The sequence below is a fragment of the Vespa crabro genome, chromosome 11 (assembly GCF_910589235.1).
Source record: "Vespa crabro chromosome 11, iyVesCrab1.2, whole genome shotgun sequence".
NCBI lineage: Eukaryota > Metazoa > Arthropoda > Insecta > Hymenoptera > Vespidae > Vespa > Vespa crabro.
The window spans coordinates 3,369,308-3,387,668 of NC_060965.1; the positions used below are offsets into that span (position 1 = coordinate 3,369,308).

The 18,361-nt window shown below is 39.5% G+C and overlaps 1 protein-coding gene and 1 non-coding gene across 4 annotated transcripts in view; one reads left to right on the forward strand and one right to left on the reverse strand.

Moving 5' to 3' along the window:
• The window catches only part of LOC124427987 (protein vestigial), a 52,910-nt gene that overhangs the window by 25,717 nt on the left and 8,832 nt on the right, over positions 1-18,361 (reverse strand). The window lies entirely within an intron of this gene.
• Trnas-uga lies at positions 1,717-1,798 on the forward strand. Its single transcript has one exon. It is a non-coding gene; the product is annotated as a tRNA-Ser (tRNA).

The window sequence follows — 18,361 nt, forward strand, 5'->3', positions numbered from 1 at the left end:
ATATTCTTATACAAACAATAATATATTAAAGAAGTTATTACAACTAATAAAAGTTAAATGGAAAAAATCTTTCAAAATGAATAAGCTATCCTGATCAATGTTTCATTCGAAGAGGAAATGTTCGGAATGAACAGAAGGATTATTTAAAAATAAAAATATTCGTTCTAGAGAAGAGAGTCTTAGGTTGCTAGCATGGTTCAGTTGGTCGAGAGACAAGAAGAACGAAGACAACACTGGCAGCAGCCAATGACTCAAAGCTCCACTCGGAGACTGTCGATTCGTCACTGTCAGCTGGCGCAATGTCACGAGCGCCCGAGATGGAGGCGGACGATTATGAGAGTGAAAAATGATCCGCGAAAAGCTGTTGCATTCCTTTCGTTTATTCCCTCCGGAGGGATACGTACTCGTGGTGGGATCCTGTCTTCTCGATTCTACGATGCTTCGGAAAACAATGGATTGAGGCAGCACCCTTTTTTACGAAGGGCACCATCAGGATGGACATTTGCTACTTGGAGATATGCAAATTAACGTAACAAGATAAAATCTAAGATCTCCCGATAGTTTTCTTATTTTCCGATATAGAGATCCGCAGACTTTATCCATCTTCGTTAGCTACTGTCTTTTTCGCGTTAAAGATGTTACATTGTCGCGCATGCATGCATGCAACTGCAATTAGGATATCGAATTAAAGAATAACGACGACAAAACATGTTCGTTTTACTCGACATAAAGTGGCAATTAACGAGCTCCTTCTGAACATACAATTTTTGCAGCGATCCACACGAGTCGATAAATTGATGGAATTTACGGAACCGACGGCGCATAACTCAAAACATGAAAACATTTAATTATCCGGTGTCATAGCGACCAATCATTTTTTTTTTTCTTCACTTACCGATCGCAAGTAGTAATCGGGTTATTAATCAAGTTGAAAACGACGAGGAGCGCATAAAACGGTCACTTTCGCCTTATTAATGCGACGTTCATGTCAAATGCTTTGGAAAGCTTCAATGTCGCTGGCCGTTCATTGTTAATTAACACTTTAATTAACACAGAGAGTCGCGACGTGCTGATCGATCCGACTTATTCTTTATTTCTCTTTCTCTTTCTTCCTCGTGAAATCATTCGATTTATTGACGCCAAAGGAAGTCTCTTCTAAAGGTAAACTTCGTGTATGAAAGCTGACATTGCTCTTTTTAACGATCGTAATTAAAGAATTAAACGATGGCTCAATTATCGTTAATGCGGTCGCATATATATATAACCAACTCGATCATGACACATAGAAACGCCAAGATAGCAGAATAGAAAGACCCAACCGAAGAAAGAAAAGGATTTCTAATTAATTCGCAGTTCATTCGTTAAGATCCGGAAGTACGACCCTATTTGTGAACTCTTGGTATAATTGTCTTAGTTCGAACCGTTTCCCTGGCTAATTGAAATTCTTATCCAAGTAGTCGTACCTTCGCGCCACCGAGAGAAAGAGACCCGAGACTAGAGTTCGCTAATTAATCGATAATTAACCCGTCGAAGACCGCACACATATGTATTTGACTTGTTTGATACAAGAATGGTAACTGCGGATTTGTAAAGACTCAGGGAAAGTATACGAAAATCGTTAAATCACGTTTCTATGCTAATGATAAAAAAAAAAAAATAAAACACTAAAAATAGAATTGTAACCTTATTAAGATACTAAGTCAAAAGCAAAAAACAGCTGCGGTGTCCGAGCGGTTAAGGAGATGGACTTGAAATCCATTGGGTTCTACCCGCACAGGTTCGAATCCTGTCCGCAGCGAATATTTTTTTTTTGTTTTTTTTTTCTTAAAGATCTTATATTTTGCCATAATTCAACATCGTACATAACTTACTTTTTTAAACATTTCATTATATAAATTATTATTAATTATTGAGCTACTATCAACTTCGCGAAATGTTTTACTACTTGTTACTTACAAGTAACATATCTTATCTTTCCGATAAGAGTCGGCGAGTTTCAAAGAGATTGAAAAAAAAAGTTCAGAAATAGTTAAACGCGTAACAACAAAAATAACATTGTTTAATGAAAGGGAACGATTGAAAAAAAAAAATAAATAAAAAATAATTATCTCCGCTGTGAAATATAATAATCGATGACTACGGAAGTCATAACATTTCTATTTGATAATTTATAGTCTATTTTTAATTTATACTCAAATAACAATAATAATACGAATACACAACAGTGAAAAGGCAATACACTTGGTAAAAGACAATGTGGCGTTGGCGGCAGCGTCGGAGATCATTTCATACAAATTCTTAGCCAACATCGTTTCTGCCCTTTCGCATTTCTTTCATGTTGTGTTTCTCTCTTTCTCTTTTTCCTCTTGCTCCACCCACCAGTCTCTCTTTTCCGCGTCCATTTCTGGCGTCTAGACGCGTAATTGATGAAACAAAAGGGGCAGCAATTACGAGTCACAATTACGCCAGCTAGGCTTTGCCCTGCTCAGCTCCGCTCGGCTCCTGACCCGTATGCGAGAACGAATATGGCGGCTATATGCTCTTTCCTCCACGCTTGACTCGAGTCAGACTTTTTGATGAAATTATTTCCGCGAGGAGAAGCATAAGGCAGCCAGAAAGGAGAAGTTCGCGAGATTGAAAGCAGCACGATGCCGGAAGTACTGCACGATTTGCTCTTGACTGATGGTGATACTCTTCCTCCACTTTTTTTTTTTTTCCTTTGACATGTTTCAAACGATTCTGCGCTTCTCGATAAAGAAACAACTTAATACCTTCATGTATTTTTCTAACTAATTATTTGAAAATCGTGGAACAACTGTGCTGGTATGTTATTCACAGCTGCGTGACCATATAAATCTTGAATACATTTGATACGCTATATTCCGTGCATACTTTTAAATGCTCATAAATCCGTATAGTTAAATAAAAAATTTTTGCAAACATGGGATACGACGAAAAACCTACTTCACTGGCAATGAGTCCAGCGATTCGAGAAAAATCCGTGCGTAACGCGAGTTGGCATAAGTTATCAACGTACCGTGGCTTTTGCATAAGCGCTAAGAGATTCAATTTACGATTGTACCATACGTCTCCATTTTTTTTTTTGTTTTCAAATGCTCGTAAAGTAGTCAAGAAGGGATGGAAGGTCATGCCAGGTGCAGCTGCCCATTGTATTGCCGTCGACGAATGTGCAGCAACGATGATCAGCCAAGAGCAGTAAAACGGTGAACAAGAAAAAGAAGAGATATCGAAGCATCGAGGCAAATCGATGTGCAAATAAGCCACAACTCTTGACTTTAATCGTTCTCGTTCTGGCATCGAAGATCGCGGTAGCAGCGCGAGAAGGACTAACATAAAAAAGGTTTACGACTTCCATTTTCCTCCATACGTAATCATCAAGGCGGAAAACATTTTTTCTCCTCCATGTTTCAATGATAGAATAAATAAATGGTAATAGTGTTAATCCTGTTTAAGCTCCTTCCTACACCCATCTCATATTTATTTTTTGTCACATAATCAAATTTTTTATCGCATAAAATTTAATCAGCCTGCAATAAATATCGAAAATTATTCAGAAATGGGTTAAAGGCATGGATGAATTTTATTTTTGTTCCATTGATCTGTTATTAAGAATAGATTATTCCTCACCTTTTAAATTGAATGAAAGACAAAGTGAATCTTACTTTAAAAGAAGGAACAAGGATCTTTATTCTAAAGAACACTCTAAACGTTTTTACCGCAATCTTTGCGTTCGCAAGTTAGCCCCCCCATCAGCAGAGAGGCTTTTCATCGCCTGAATATCGAAGAATTTGTCGCTCGGCTGAAGGCAAGTCGAGCGAGAAGACATCAAAGGATTCCATCCATCCCATACCATCTTCTCCTCTTCCTCCTTTCTTCGCTTCGTCTTCGACGCCACCCTCCAACGTAATAATCATTTATTATCCTGGACGAGTAATAACGAGTACGCCTTGATATTATGAAGTTGCGGAAATTAGGGCTTTGTTTAAAAATTAGCTCAGCCTTCCTCCCCTCCTTTCTTCTCATAAACTTTGCCATCTCTACTGCTCTAACTTTCGAGGAGTTCACGTAAAAAACTCCAGGTCGCTAATGTACCCTAATCATATTCTAGGATATCAGTAAAATTTTATTTCCATTAAAAGGGTAATCAAAATTGAAAATATTTTTAGATGTTCATAGACTTCTCAAATTTGATTTCAAGTATCGATTTCAAGTATTATCTAGGGATAATGTATATAGATCTGGATCATAATCATAAATGTCGTATTTAAATATGCTTTATCTTATCCAATTTATATATGCAATTCAATTCGATGAACATACACGAAAAGAACTATAAATATGTTAAATGAAAAAGCTTATGTAATTGATATAATCGAATTTCTTTTTACAAAATTCATTTCCATAAAAAACAGAAGGCTCAAAGAGATAATAGGTGGTCAGGCATAAATCGATGAAAGTAAAATTCGCGAAGGAATCGTTGCACCGCGCACATTCTTCGCGGACATGGAGACGAGAAGCTTTAATCGTCGGAGGGGCGAAGTCTCGTGCCAAGTCGCCCGATGCAAAGAGAACTCGCGTTTGCAAAACTCGTCAATGAAATAACTGTGCGCCCTGACTGCGAGACGCGCGAAATTGATGAAACTATGCACGATCCGCGAATTCTTCGAGAGTTTGGACGGCACGGACCGGTCGCCTTCGAAGTAAAGAGGGAGAGAGAACGAGATATGAAGAGAGAAAGAGAGAAAGAGAGAAAGAGGAGAGCAGTATCCGTCGCGCGATTCACGCAGCTTGGAACCGAGAACGAGAGCGAGCGACGAGTCGCGACGAGGGAATCGGTCTTATTAATGAGGAGACATTCTCAACGGGTTTCGGATCTTTGCTTGCCACGAGATATGCGATCCACGCTACGTGTACGCGAAAACCACGAAGAATTCGCCGATATGCGAGAAAGAGAGAGAGAGAGAGAGAGAGAATGCGTATCAACGCCGAGAGTACCCGCTCGTGCGACTCAATGAAAAACAGATGGCGAGTCAGCGGTAATAAGAGAGAGAAAGAGAGAGAGAGAGGGGGAGAGAGAAAGATGAAGGTAGAAAGAGAGAGGCAGCGCACTTTTTCACGGCTCCCTTTGATCATCACAAACATGTCCTCGGACTTTTCTGTCGATCATCGAATTTCCCCATTTTTTATAGACTTCCTCATAAACGATCCAGGATTATAAGTTTGATGCAACTACTCAGAAACTTCATATCTTTATGAGACATTATAGTTCAAGTTAGTTAATTTTTACGATCTGATAAATATTCATATAACAATACGATTATCATTCTAATATCATATTTGTTTGGTACAAACTCCTAAGGGATATATAGATTAGAGCAAAGTGTTCTCTATATTAGTTCACTTTACGCCGAGATTAGATCGAATTAAGTCTAGGTGCTAGGTTGCTTAGATTATTAGGGTTGTTCTCAAGACGCCGAATCTTCCGGATTCGAGAGTTTCCCTTTGACTCCTACCTAATCTCTCACGCTTCTTGCGTACACGGTGCGTGCTATTCATTAAGATGCCTTCGGATCGAATTTTAATGTCGTGAGTTAATCATCCCTTGAGAGATCGAAGTTTGCCAGAGTTTTATCGGAGAACTACGTTGTAGAAATTCCATGGACAGCTGCGGTTATAAACATTTACGATTTGTGCAAGTGATCGATAGTGATCGGCATGATCGCAATGTCCTTTGGGAAAAATTGATTGCAAACTATGTACGACTTGTTACGCTTCAACAATTCTTGATTTTTTTTTCCGTATCACGATATTTTCTTATCTTTCAAATAAGATGGAAAACTTTGAGGAGAGTTCACAACGTAAAGTTCACATACCTTCGTCGAAAGTCTCACGAAAAAGCGAGAAGAAGAGACAAAGGGGTGGTGTGGATCGTCCTTCGAAAAGACCCGCTGAGAGAAGATGGTAGGATAAGAGGATATAAATGGATCCCGCAAAGGTCTCAGGGCAAATATAGACTAGCGTGTTAGCAAAAGGTACTGGGCCTTAAATGGGACCGAATGGCACCGGTATGGAAATGCGATCGGCTTTTAAACGTCGAACCGTGGTCAGCTATGTTAATTCCATACGTGTTACTCGAGGTGTAACTTCTGTTTATCTCTAAATCTACCCAATGTACTTTAACGAACATTTCGGACCACCTAAGTTTTAGCGATCGTTCACCAAACCGAGTACCTTTTTTGCCTGCCACGCTTTTCTATAAAAGTCTTTCTATCCTTATATGTACTTAATATAAAAATATATTTCATTATCTGAAAACGTGGACTATTTTCTGATGTTTCTTCCTTGGCTCGTGATCTTGGTGTACGAAAAGAGATATCATTTTACAGCCGATGAATCATTCTGACAGTACGTGGACCACGATTTCTGGTATTCAAAGGAGGCGTTAAGTGATTAAACGCGTGCTTGTCATCGGTGACATTAACATATTACGCGGCCAGTAGTCGAGGGTTAATGACTTGTATCCTGACTGTTCTTGCCGCGAAAAAAATGTTATGCCTATGTACCCATATACACATACGACAGTTTCTTCAACACAGTTTCATTCTAACTAACGTATAGCTAATTATAAAAGAAAAATCTTTTTATGAAGCAACTTTTAGCATCTTTTTTTCGGCTTTTTGTTAATACTTACTAGTAAAACTTGTCAATTCAATAATATATTAAATATCTATACGTACAATAAAAAAGAAAATAAACGAAAAGGAAGGGCTATTAGTTACTAGGTACAAATTCTTCTCTCCAATATTAGGAGTTCTCTATGCCGCGCTAGTTTTTGTCATGTGTAGGAACTAATCGTCTAACTTTCGAACCGGACGTGTGACTTTCGTGCCTCCAACCAAGCCAGAAGTAATTACTTAGCGCGTTACATTGCTCCCCAAGTACGATCGAATCGTCGGAAGATAGTATGCTTCGCCGAGCAAACCAGACTCATCGTTTTCACGATTCAACCTCGTAAATTCTTGCCAAGCGACTCGAGCAGTAGTTACTACGACCGTTCGTTATCCACCGATATTTCGGCTTGGAAGTTAATTAACGAAGTCTACTTCGGATAAGTTATTTCATCTTTCTAATCAAAAGTTACTTTACTAACTTGAAAGTTGATGATGGTGGCTCGTTATTTCTTGCCTCTATGAGTTTCAATTACGATATCACACTTTGAATAACTTTAAATATTATTTCAAGGTAAGAATCAATTTGATAACAAAATAAGGAATTAAATGTCCATATCGATTTGTAACTACTATAGCAAAAGTATTTGCGAAGAACAACTTGAAAGACATGACATTCGGCATGCTAACGCGGGAAATCTAAGAAAAAGAAACATCAGGGACTAGTAGTAAGTAGTGACCAGCAACAGTAGCAGCCGCCCGCAAAAGGCCACTCTCGTTATGGCTTGGCATCATAGTAAAGAGAGTCGAAGACCTCTTCGCCGTCATAAAATACGGCTTTACTATCGTAAAGCACTCGGCACGTAGTTACACCGGCTTACAAATGACTCTCTTAATGTTCTCTGGCCGGTGTATATATTTTACAAGGACTCTTCACTCTTCCCCATAACTTATACTTTCTGCGCGGGCTTCCGTAGGAGTGCAAGAAAAAGAAGAATCGCGGTGGATCCGTTTTCCATCTTAACTCGATGTCTACTCTGTTACTGCGATGATCTTTCTTCGTGGATCAGTATAAAGCTCGACCGCGTGCCGCATCCTACCGAACGACATTAGAAACCTATCTCGTAGCTCTGTGAGGATCCCGCGAATAATCATACGACGCTATACAATTTGAATTCCATGCAAGTTCTTCGGATTATAAACAGAATTTGGTATATCGAAAAATGAAGGAGTTAAAAAATCATTGATTATGTAATGAGTATTTCGTTGGGTCAGTGAACTCAGTAAATCACATCTATTATGAATATTGATTAATTATAATCAATAATTCTTTAATCATAACTACGACTATTTATAATATCTGTTTTATAATTAAAATCAAATACCTTCATTCCATTTAAGTAGTCACGATTATTCTACTTTAATTAATTATGTACTTCTTACTATGGTACTTGAAAGAAGTAAAAACGATTTCTAGAAGTCTGATTCTCAGTAAGCTCAGCTTGTATGTCTCTCTAGATTCTCGTTGATTCACGAATGAAGATAATTCGATTCTACGTTGAAATCCGGGAACGAACAGAGAATCAGTCAAGCGGGCCACTGACTTTCTCGCATATAAATATAGAGACGTCGTCGTCGAGGCTACTCCTCTTCGTCGAGCAAAGAATTCGCCAGGCATTGTGTTTTAAAACAGAACCTAAACCACGTGACTCCCTGTACTTTTTGGTTCTGTGTCATTAGCGGTATCTTTAAACTTCTTACAAAGCTTTTCAACAGCATACTTATATCTGCGTTTCGGTAACAAGTCTTTTGCAGGACTACCAATGGACTAACAATTTCACTAATGAATAATGACTATGTAATAAAATTGAAATCTTTTTAGGTTACTGAAACAGGGTATTATCAACAAAGCTGAAAGTGTCTCAGTAAAGTTAAAGTCTTATTGTTAGTCTCAGAAAAGAGGAAGAAAAGATGGCAGACGTGTATTTTCGCATTATCTTGCGAATTCGTAGCGTGCTTATATGTCTGCCTTTCGTTCTTCACGACATTCTCCTGACAAAAAGTGCACATTGTATCGCCAAGGAGGTATGCTAGTTCAAGACGGAATAATATCCGTCCCTTTAAATACCACAGCATTCCTGCTGACGTTGGTCGATGCCGTTAATTACCGTCGGCGATACTGTGCGCTTTAATTTCAATCAATTAGTTCCGAATAAATCAATTAGAGAAGGTCGGATAATTGCGAACAGCGCGGATGGCAAAAGACAACCGAGATCCAGGATTTCCTCGTTTTGCTCGTTTTACGAGTTATTATAATCGACTTGATTTGATGGGAAATTTTCCATTTTTATCAGGACGATAATATTCCATAGAAAAGTGCTTTGTCATGAGTTTTACGAATTTTTGAAATAAATTTTTAATTTACATTAAACCTCCTTAAGAAAAATAACATGTCGGATACAAATATGATCATTAGCCAACCGCTACGTTAAACACTTCCTATTGATTCGGTCTTTCTGTGAATTACAGAAATATCAAAAGAAGCTATTAATCGGATCACGATAACTTGTATAAGTCTAACGTATCCACTTCCCTCTTAAAGGCCAAACGTTATTGGCTAAGAGCCAGACCAGTAGCCCTGAAGGTTTATTATAGTTTTGTTATGACAGTAGAGCGTTTCGGTAAATTAATGTTGAAACAAATGTATCTGGTTTTAAGGGAGCCGGCGGTTGTACTTCTAATTGAATTGGTAAACATCATAAGTTAACCGGTAAGTAGTCACGTCGACGTAAATCACTTTTGGAAGATGAGCTGTCAGCGTTTGCGACGACGAGAACGAAGATAAGAGAGACACGTTCATGGGTCTTTGCTCTCCGAGAATACAATATCATTGATGGAAGGAACAAATTTTTTTAAGTATTTTAGAGAACTAAAACGAGCGAGAATTAAATTTTAATAGATCATTATTGGTTCATGTTAAAAAAATCGATAAATTACAAAATTATAACAAGTGTACAGAAGGTAACTTTCATAGCAGGTTGATTAGAAGTTGAACGTCCAGCTGTTAGTAAAATAAGCATAATACAACTGTAAGATAAAGAGACATTGTTTCCTATAAATTACACCGAAAGTCGGCGTAATGTGTTTCGAGACCACGGCGACACTCGGTGCGCTGACATTTTTATTAGACGAGAGAGTTAAGACGCGGTTAAGATGCATGTTGATAATAGATTATCCTGCCGCTTTTGGGCTCGTAGCAAGAATAATCTCTTCGAGGGTGGCAAGCGTTAGCGCCTTCTCTTCTTGCCACCGGCGAAGAAAATCTTATCGGAATCAAACGGAGGAAGTAGAAGAAAAAGAATAATCGCATCCCGTATATAAGTCTTGTAAGCAATGTAAAGTTATTTAGAAATTATTAGAAGTAGAAAAGCGACTGGTATATGATTTCAAAGATATTGCGAATTCTTAAGTAGACTGACCACGCGACTATAATTTTCATGAGAGCGACTAGGTACACGTACGGATTGCTCTTTGAATAAAATTTCTTCTTCTTCCTTACCATGAAACGAGAGGAGAACGGTCGATGCACGTGCGCGCAGGGTGCATCATGCCTACTCTCGAAGAGGAAAAAAAAGGAAAGCGAGAGAGAGAGAAAGAGGAGGAGACAGAGATGGAGAGAGGAGAAAGGAGACTCGATAGAAATATTTTTGCCAGGCCAAATGGGTTTCTTCGGAAAGTCCGGGAGAACACGAGGGCGGCAGCTGGTCGGCGATGCGACAAATCATACCTGCTGGACAGCGTACACGTTGCATCGCCGGCGACTACGAAGCGGCGAGCACTCGTATGCAACGAGACGATGAGCGTATGTGAAAAGATATCTACTATATAGAGAGAGAGAGAGAGAGAAAGAGAGCAAGTTATAGTACGCTGGAAGCAAATTTCGCGAGAATTCCCAACAACAAGGAGGGATGTTCTGACGATTAGAAGCGATTGGAAAATTATAGGTAGTTGAAATAGATACCAATAATCGATTCTCCTCTTAAGCTACCGAACGTGAACACGAGCTCACGATAAGACTGAGATTGCGATAAACTCGGACGATGAGATAAAAGTAGGAAGAGAAAGAGAAAGAGAGAGAGAGAGAGAGAGAGAGAGAAAGAGAGAGAGAGAAAAAAGAGAAAGAAAAAGAGAGAGAGCAGAAGAGAAAGTAAAAAGGTTTGAACAGTTGGTATCTCAGTAATGGAGCCTTATCTTCGACTACCGCGCAAGTCTCTAAGCACGAATCGGGATTCGCGGATTCTCTGGCGTTTATTAATTCGCCACTTAACATCTCTGACCACTCATACTCCCTTCCTCCCTCTACCACTGTCTTTCTCTCGATAGGGATGAGGAATTAGACGCGTTCATTCTCATTTATACTCGCGCTAATCGCCCCTGGAAAACGTCGCGCGCGATCAAGGAAAGCAACGCGATCGTAAATAACGGCCGGCTACGCAGAGTGCATCAAGCTGCGATTAACTGGTTTTTCTTCCCTTTCCTCTCCCTTCCTTCCACTCTCGGTACCACCACTCTCTTTCTCTCGGGAAGAAGCCGCACCGGGTCTTGATCTATGGAGTGCACCCTTCGATACCGACTTTTATCGTTTCGAGATGCACCTCGCTCGCTTATTAAGCGCCCAGAGTTGTACTTCGTACCAAAGAAAAGAAATCCATGTAACTTGAGAAAGAAACCAGTATCTTTACAATACAATCGTTTTAAAAGTTTTGAAAGATATTTACCGTAAATCTTTCGTATCATTCATTGACACGAACCAAATTGCTTCTCATAATTTTGAAGTTTTCTTATCAAATTAATAATGTACGCAGATGATACAGAGATTAGGAATGTACAAACATTTTAGTAATATAAAGAGAAAAAAAGAGAGAGAGAAAGAGAGAGAGAGAGCGAGAGTATTAATAGACGTATACTCGTTCAAATTGATAAATTTTTATATTCGTCTTTACGAGCACCTTACGAGCTTCTTACGACTTAGCCCATCCCCTTATCTTTACTTTTTATTCTCGCAATTTGCAATACCGAGATCGTCGACGTTGACACGTGTTGAGCGTAGTACTATTTGGACTGGTTAAGAGGAACTTGCCAAGGTAGAAACTGGTCCGGTTGGACAGCTGACGTATCAAAGAGATACCGACACCAGCGTGTCGCTCCTCCCCGTACGACCACGGAGATCACCACGCGAGATACCTGACGAATAATTTCTAATTAATTGTCCCCCGTCGAAGGCACGATCCGCGAACGAGACCAAGCAGGTTCAATGCGACTCACGTTTTTCCGTTTTACTCGATGGCTTTTTTTGTCAACATCTATCGACTATCCATCAACACCGGTTCGATCACCATCATTCTTTTCATCATTATGCGAAAAATTTTCATTATCCTGATATAGAAAATGAAAAGAAATCATGCTAATGCTGATATGCTTTTTAAACGTGCTTTTCTTACTATATTACCAAGAAAGATAACGATCTGATGTGAAATCAAAACGTGGAAAGTTGTCATAAAACGAGAGATAACCCGTTGATATAAGACGTTCGTAATCTCAATGTACGCGGTTGCGTGCGGATTGATACGGGTGTCAGAGAAAAGTGGATCGCGTGTGAATTTATGGAGAATGTGCGAGAGGATGTTGTAGTCGTTCTCTTCAAGTAGCTTCGCTCGTTTATCGGCTGTGAGAAGAGGAATTCCAAAGGAATTCCGAAGAAGAATCGCCGTTTTGTTGTGGTATTTGTAATCGAATAAAGTGATACGGAGTATCCCGGGAAAGATGATCTTTTTTAAAAGTGGGGGATAGACAAGTCTTTTTTTATTTTTACGTCACATTCAAAGCTATATCTTTCCTACCGCACATTGATAAAATATTCTCAACTCGAATCTTACGAAATAGAATGGAAGTACTCGTTTGAAGAATAATTATCGCGAAGGCCGTTCGATCGATCAACGAATGATTCATGATAGGAATGATACTCTCAAAGAAATGACTCTACACGTAAGCGAAATAAGATTTCCTGAAAGGATCCATCCAGAAACAATGGCGAGAAATGACCTCGCACGATTCTACGAGCGTCGTTCCGGAAATGAAGAAAGATCGAATCGATAGTAACTGAAGACAAAGGAGGAAGCTTGAGTTTCGCAAAAAGAGATTCAGGAAGGCAGTGCGTATCCCTCGGCGTGAGAGTTCCTCAATGTTCTCCAGCCCTTATAAGACTTTGAAATCAATTTCTAAACGAATCTTGAACGTATATCTAATGCTAATAAAAAATATGAAATGTATTATTACGAAGTAGCCAAATAAAAAACGTTCTCTCGAAAAAAAATGTCAAAGACCTTCCTCGAAGCATATTTAGCACGATTTATCATAAAGTTAAATGCAATATGAGGAAACCGAGGAAGGCGATTGAAAAAAAAAAAAAAGAAAAAACTGCAAACGATATCGAAGAGAAAGAGAAAGAGAAAGAGAGAGAGAGAGAGAGAGAGAGAGAGAGGGATGGTGAACGGACCGCTGGAGAACGCTTGGAATTGCAAATCGCGAGAGTCCAGATGGACTGGTGCGGTTGTCCAAGGGTGAAATTCCTACGGACAGTGAGCGAGTCAACCAGCGGCCCAACTAACCAGCCAATGGAATAATATTTGGGTTACGCGAGTTCCCGTGAAACAGAGAGAGAGAGAGAGAGAAAGGGGGAGAGGGAGAGGGAGAGAGAGGGAGAGAGAGGAAGAGAGAGAGAGAGAGAGAGAGAGAGACGAATATAAGGAATGACGAAGAAAAGGAACGAAGAAGTGGAGAAGCAAGAAGAGAAGAAGGAAGTGTAAAGAGAAACGGATAGTGGGGACCGGCAGTAGCCTCTTTATGCCTTCTAACTGTCCTCCCTGACAAGCCGCGAATGCGTTCTCTTTCTCTTCAGCTATCATTGAATTGCAGATTCGAACGAACAGATGGACACGTCCGCCGACGAACTTGCTGTACTTACGATCGACAAAAACTCTCGGGATCTTGGAAATCTGCCGGGTACTCGAATCGTCCCCTCAGAACTGTTAAACCAATCGACTTCTTTTCGTTTTATTGTTTCCGAACGTCTTCTTTTTTTTTTAGAAACTATGTAAGATGCTCAGGAAAAAAAGTACAAGTATATACATATATGTATTTTATCAACGAATTTTACTAACTAATTTTATTAACTAATTGACAACGTTATCATTTAATTCAATGATTCTTACAATCTCATGAAATCGAATTGTCATCTGGCAATTAAATGAAATACTTGTATTAACTTCTAAAATGGTATTTTCAATGAATTAAACTATCACGAAAATTCATTCAGAAAGTCGTTAATTTTTGAAGTCCCGTAGAAGCAACGGCGTGGCATCTTGGAAGGTTGGACTTAGACTGGAATTTTTACTTGCAATCTGGCCTAAATTCCGAGCGTCTGGTCTTCCTAGCTCGCGTGGCCGCTAATCTGCTCTTCTTAGACGCGTTTCGTGCGAATTAGAAGACAGCTCGAGCGAGGAGAGTATGCTGAAATATGCATGATGCCGGAATCAGGATGACACGAATCTCAGTCTTTGATTTATATGATCTTTGATGACTAATCGTAAATGAAAACTAAATGTAAATAAAAACTCAACAAAATGTTATGATTATACGATCAAGGAGGAAAGGGCGAATTAATTGATTGACGAAATACTTAACTCCTTCCAACAACTCATCTCGATCATTTTATTAAGTAGTATTTTTATTAATTTTACAAATAAAAAAAAAATTATTCTTCAAATGATGTCAGGACGAATCGATTTCCCGTTCTCGAGAATAGTTCGTCTCTGGTATAATTTGACGATGGGCGTGGTCCCGGTGACAAAGTGCAAGCCGTCAGACGTGATCTATCGCGCAACACGTGTTCCACATCTTTCTAAATTCTTCGGGAACACTTTTACGCGACTCTCGCGACGCGCGCTATCCGAAAAAAGGCTTCTCTTCATCGGTAGGATATATTTCCGCATACGTTGCTCGGGAATCCCCTCGTACATCATTATTAGAACTCTAACCTCAGTAACGAGTCAATAAATCAGAGTTCATTTAAAAGTAAACGTGACATTTGTTCTTGGTTCATTTTGAAGTAAAATTTTGTAACAATAACAAGTTTACACTTGAAATAAATAATACTCGATATTTGTTTAACTTCGTATAACATAAAACTTTATGACGAAGGAGAGAAAAAAAATTTCAAAGTAGACTTTGTAAGCTAATGTCAAAAAAGCTACGATCACAAACTGAAGAGAAAGAGGAGACACGCTAAGAGGAGTAGTTTATCGCTCTACCTCGGCGTCTCGTTAGTGACTCAGCTCGAGGAAAAAGCGAGCAGTAAGACTCACCGAAACGTCGCGAAATCACAACGGGTGAAGCGGGCAACCAGCCTTACCGGTTTCCCCGAAAAAATTAATACGCGACCCGGGCCGATCGACGTTCTCTCTCTGTCTCTCTCTCTCTCTCTCTCACTCTTTCCCTCTCTCTCTTTCTCTCTTCGAATCTCTCTCAACCGCTAGAAGCGAAGAAGAGAGCCTCTGCTTGCCAAGAGTTGAGTGGTGCCAGTCGATGGACAATCCGTTTGTTTCCTTTCCGATGGCCACCGTAAAAAGTGATCCGACCGTCGACGGAATAAAACCTGATTCGACTTCGGGCCAAAGCAGTGTTTCGCTCCACTCGGACGTCTCTAAGAATTTCGTGAGGCAAAACATTATAGCGTGTGACTCTAATCAGCGCATGGAAACCTTCGGAAACTCTCGGAATCATTATTTCTTGTTTTATTATTTCTCTTTTTTTTTTCTTTCTTTCTTATGACCTTACAACAAAATGGAATTATTGGCTGCTAAAGAAAATTTTCAGAAGATAGGGATGACTCCAAGTACCGGTAAGCCCACGACGATGGGGTCAACCGGTTCGGTTTTACGACGGCTCCACGACCGCGAACTTCGATCGTAATTAATTTGTTTTTCCCTCTTTTAGCGGTGCTTGTGCGCGCGCGCGCCTGAGCGCATACGCGCGAGAGATATGAAAATGCCGACGAGAGACGTTCGCGTGACTGAGCGCAATGTGCGAGAGCGCAGGGAAGCCAAGAGCGAGTTGCACAAGGATATCGGTGTGCTTTGAGCCCGTGAAACGTGCGCGCGCGCACACGTGAGAGCGAGGAAAAGAGAGAGAGAGAGAGAGAGAGAGAGAGAAACATTATACGTGAGTGGAATACACATGATACTTGAAACAGGAAAAGGAGAGACGGAGATACAAAAAGGGTTTTACCGAGGCGAGGAAGGAGGACGGTGAAGCAGACAATTATAAAATGTATGGCGCTAAGAGAGATAAAAAAGAAAGGATGAGAGACGAGGAGGTAGAGGGGTGATGAGGCTTCATCACGGTTCGCTACTTCAGGAAAATGTTCATCGTCTGGTCAAAGGGTTAAGTTCAAGGCGCGGGTTTCTTTACTTTTTTTTTTATCTCCGTTCTCGTCTCTCTCTCTCTCTCTCTCTCATTACGTGTAAATTTCTAATATGTAACCTATCGTCGAGGTCTACTGCGCTTTTCCGTAATCGACTGAAGATGATTCGCTTTTTACGAGCAGACCTTTTTCTATTTTTTATATATATATATATACTTATACAATGTGCCTCGTAGAACGAACTCGCCTGGATTTTGACCTCTTGAACTGAATGGTCGAATATATATGACCAAATCAGAACGCTTCTTGTTAAAATGTTGATTCAAAATGATTGTGATATGTTAGGTGATTTTTTTTTAGCGGAGTACAACTTTATCGAACAATTCCGTAATCGGGAAAACCATATCAAAGGCTATATTTTTCAATTATTTCAATCATCTTACTAAAAAAAATCTCAAGCAAATGATCATAAAAAACGAAGATTGAACGTAACGCGTTAAAAACGAAACGTTTTTTAATGAATTTATCGTTGGAAAGGTACAATAAATCCCAATGAATGAAGTTTTCCAATCATTGACAGTGGATGGATCGAAACAAAATACGAAACCGATGCTCGATATTCACGGATTTCTATCATTTTTTTTTTGTTCCGGTTGTATAAGACCCCCTCTTTTTCTCTCTCAAGCATACGTATCTCGCGGAAAGAATGTCCCGCGGTGGTCCGAGAAACTAGTCCGAGGAAATTTATTCTACTGAAGCGAGAACAACAAATTACAGTCGGTAGTCGATCTCTCCTAATACGATCGCCTGGTATGCTTGTGCTCGAGAGAGCTCGGCTACGAGTTCGACGCCATAAGACATCGGTAGGATAGATCGGCAGGAAGAGAAAAGTAAATTGTCGTCGCTCGCTACGTCCCACTTTTCATGGGAAAAATCGTTACGTGTCAATCCGATCGATTAAATATATATATATAGTATATATCCTGTCTATCTCTCTCTTTCTCTCTTGTACGCGTACATAAGACTAGTGGCAGCCACTTTAAAACGCGTTTTATAACTTTTCAGGAGCCATCATTATCACAAATTTATGCTAATTTTATTCGAAACTGTCTCCTTCGATCACGTTCGTACGATCACAAAACACTCTTAGCAAGGGGGTAAGTGTCTATGATTTATATTTAGAAAGGCAATTGAATTTTGTTCAAAGAATCATTGGCCTTTAACTTTTCTAATCTTTGATTAAAATTTAAAATTTGAGAAACTGATTTTATTCGTGATTCGGGGAAGGATAGTAATAATGATAAGATATCTTAGGAAGACCACCGTCGAAGACTCGGAATGCTCTTGAACTCTTCTAAACGTTCCACGGATTAATTTCAATGCGAAAAAGCTGTCAATGAATTCGACATTATCTTTCCTATGAGTTTCGAGGAAAATGTATGAAAAAAGTCGTCGAATGCGTTCTAAGATATTAAAATTCGCTCACCTGGAAAAGAAAAACTGAGAGACAGAGAGAGACAGAAAGAAAGAGAGAGAGAGAGAGAGAGAGAGAGAGAGAACATGTGAGATCGTTCTCAATTTCCTTATTCGGAATAATTCAAACATTTAAATGCCTTTTGTACGACTTACGTAAATATTCGCACGAAAGGGAGAGAGAAGGTTTTTCATGGAAAAACTTCGACATTTAGCCTAACTCGATTAGAACAGGTAACTACTCAAATGTAGTAACCACTTATCAGGCAACGCTTCAAATCGAATGTCCGATCAATCGAGATTCCTTCATGTAATCACCACTTCGGAGAATGCAAACGATTTTAGGGAAAACTATGAACGACACTGATAGCTGTTTGGCTTTCGTAAGTCGATGAAAATTGGACGATGTAAATCTAAAAAGTAGATCAAAAACGAAAGTTTCGTAATTCGTCGTTGATCGAACGTAGCTTTGAATGATTTAATATTGTCGTTCGTAGAAATCAACACCGATGAACGATGAAGAATGCAGAGTGATCACATATTTTTATTTTTTTCGATGGAATTTCTTAGCAATCGATCGGCGTAATAAATTAAAGTGCGATTTGACGTTCGTACGGAACGATAATAGCCGCACAGTGAGATTCGATCCGGTGTGCAAACAACGCTCCTCCTTTATACGAGCATGCCGCGAAAAAGTGCAAAGAGCCTAATAAATAAG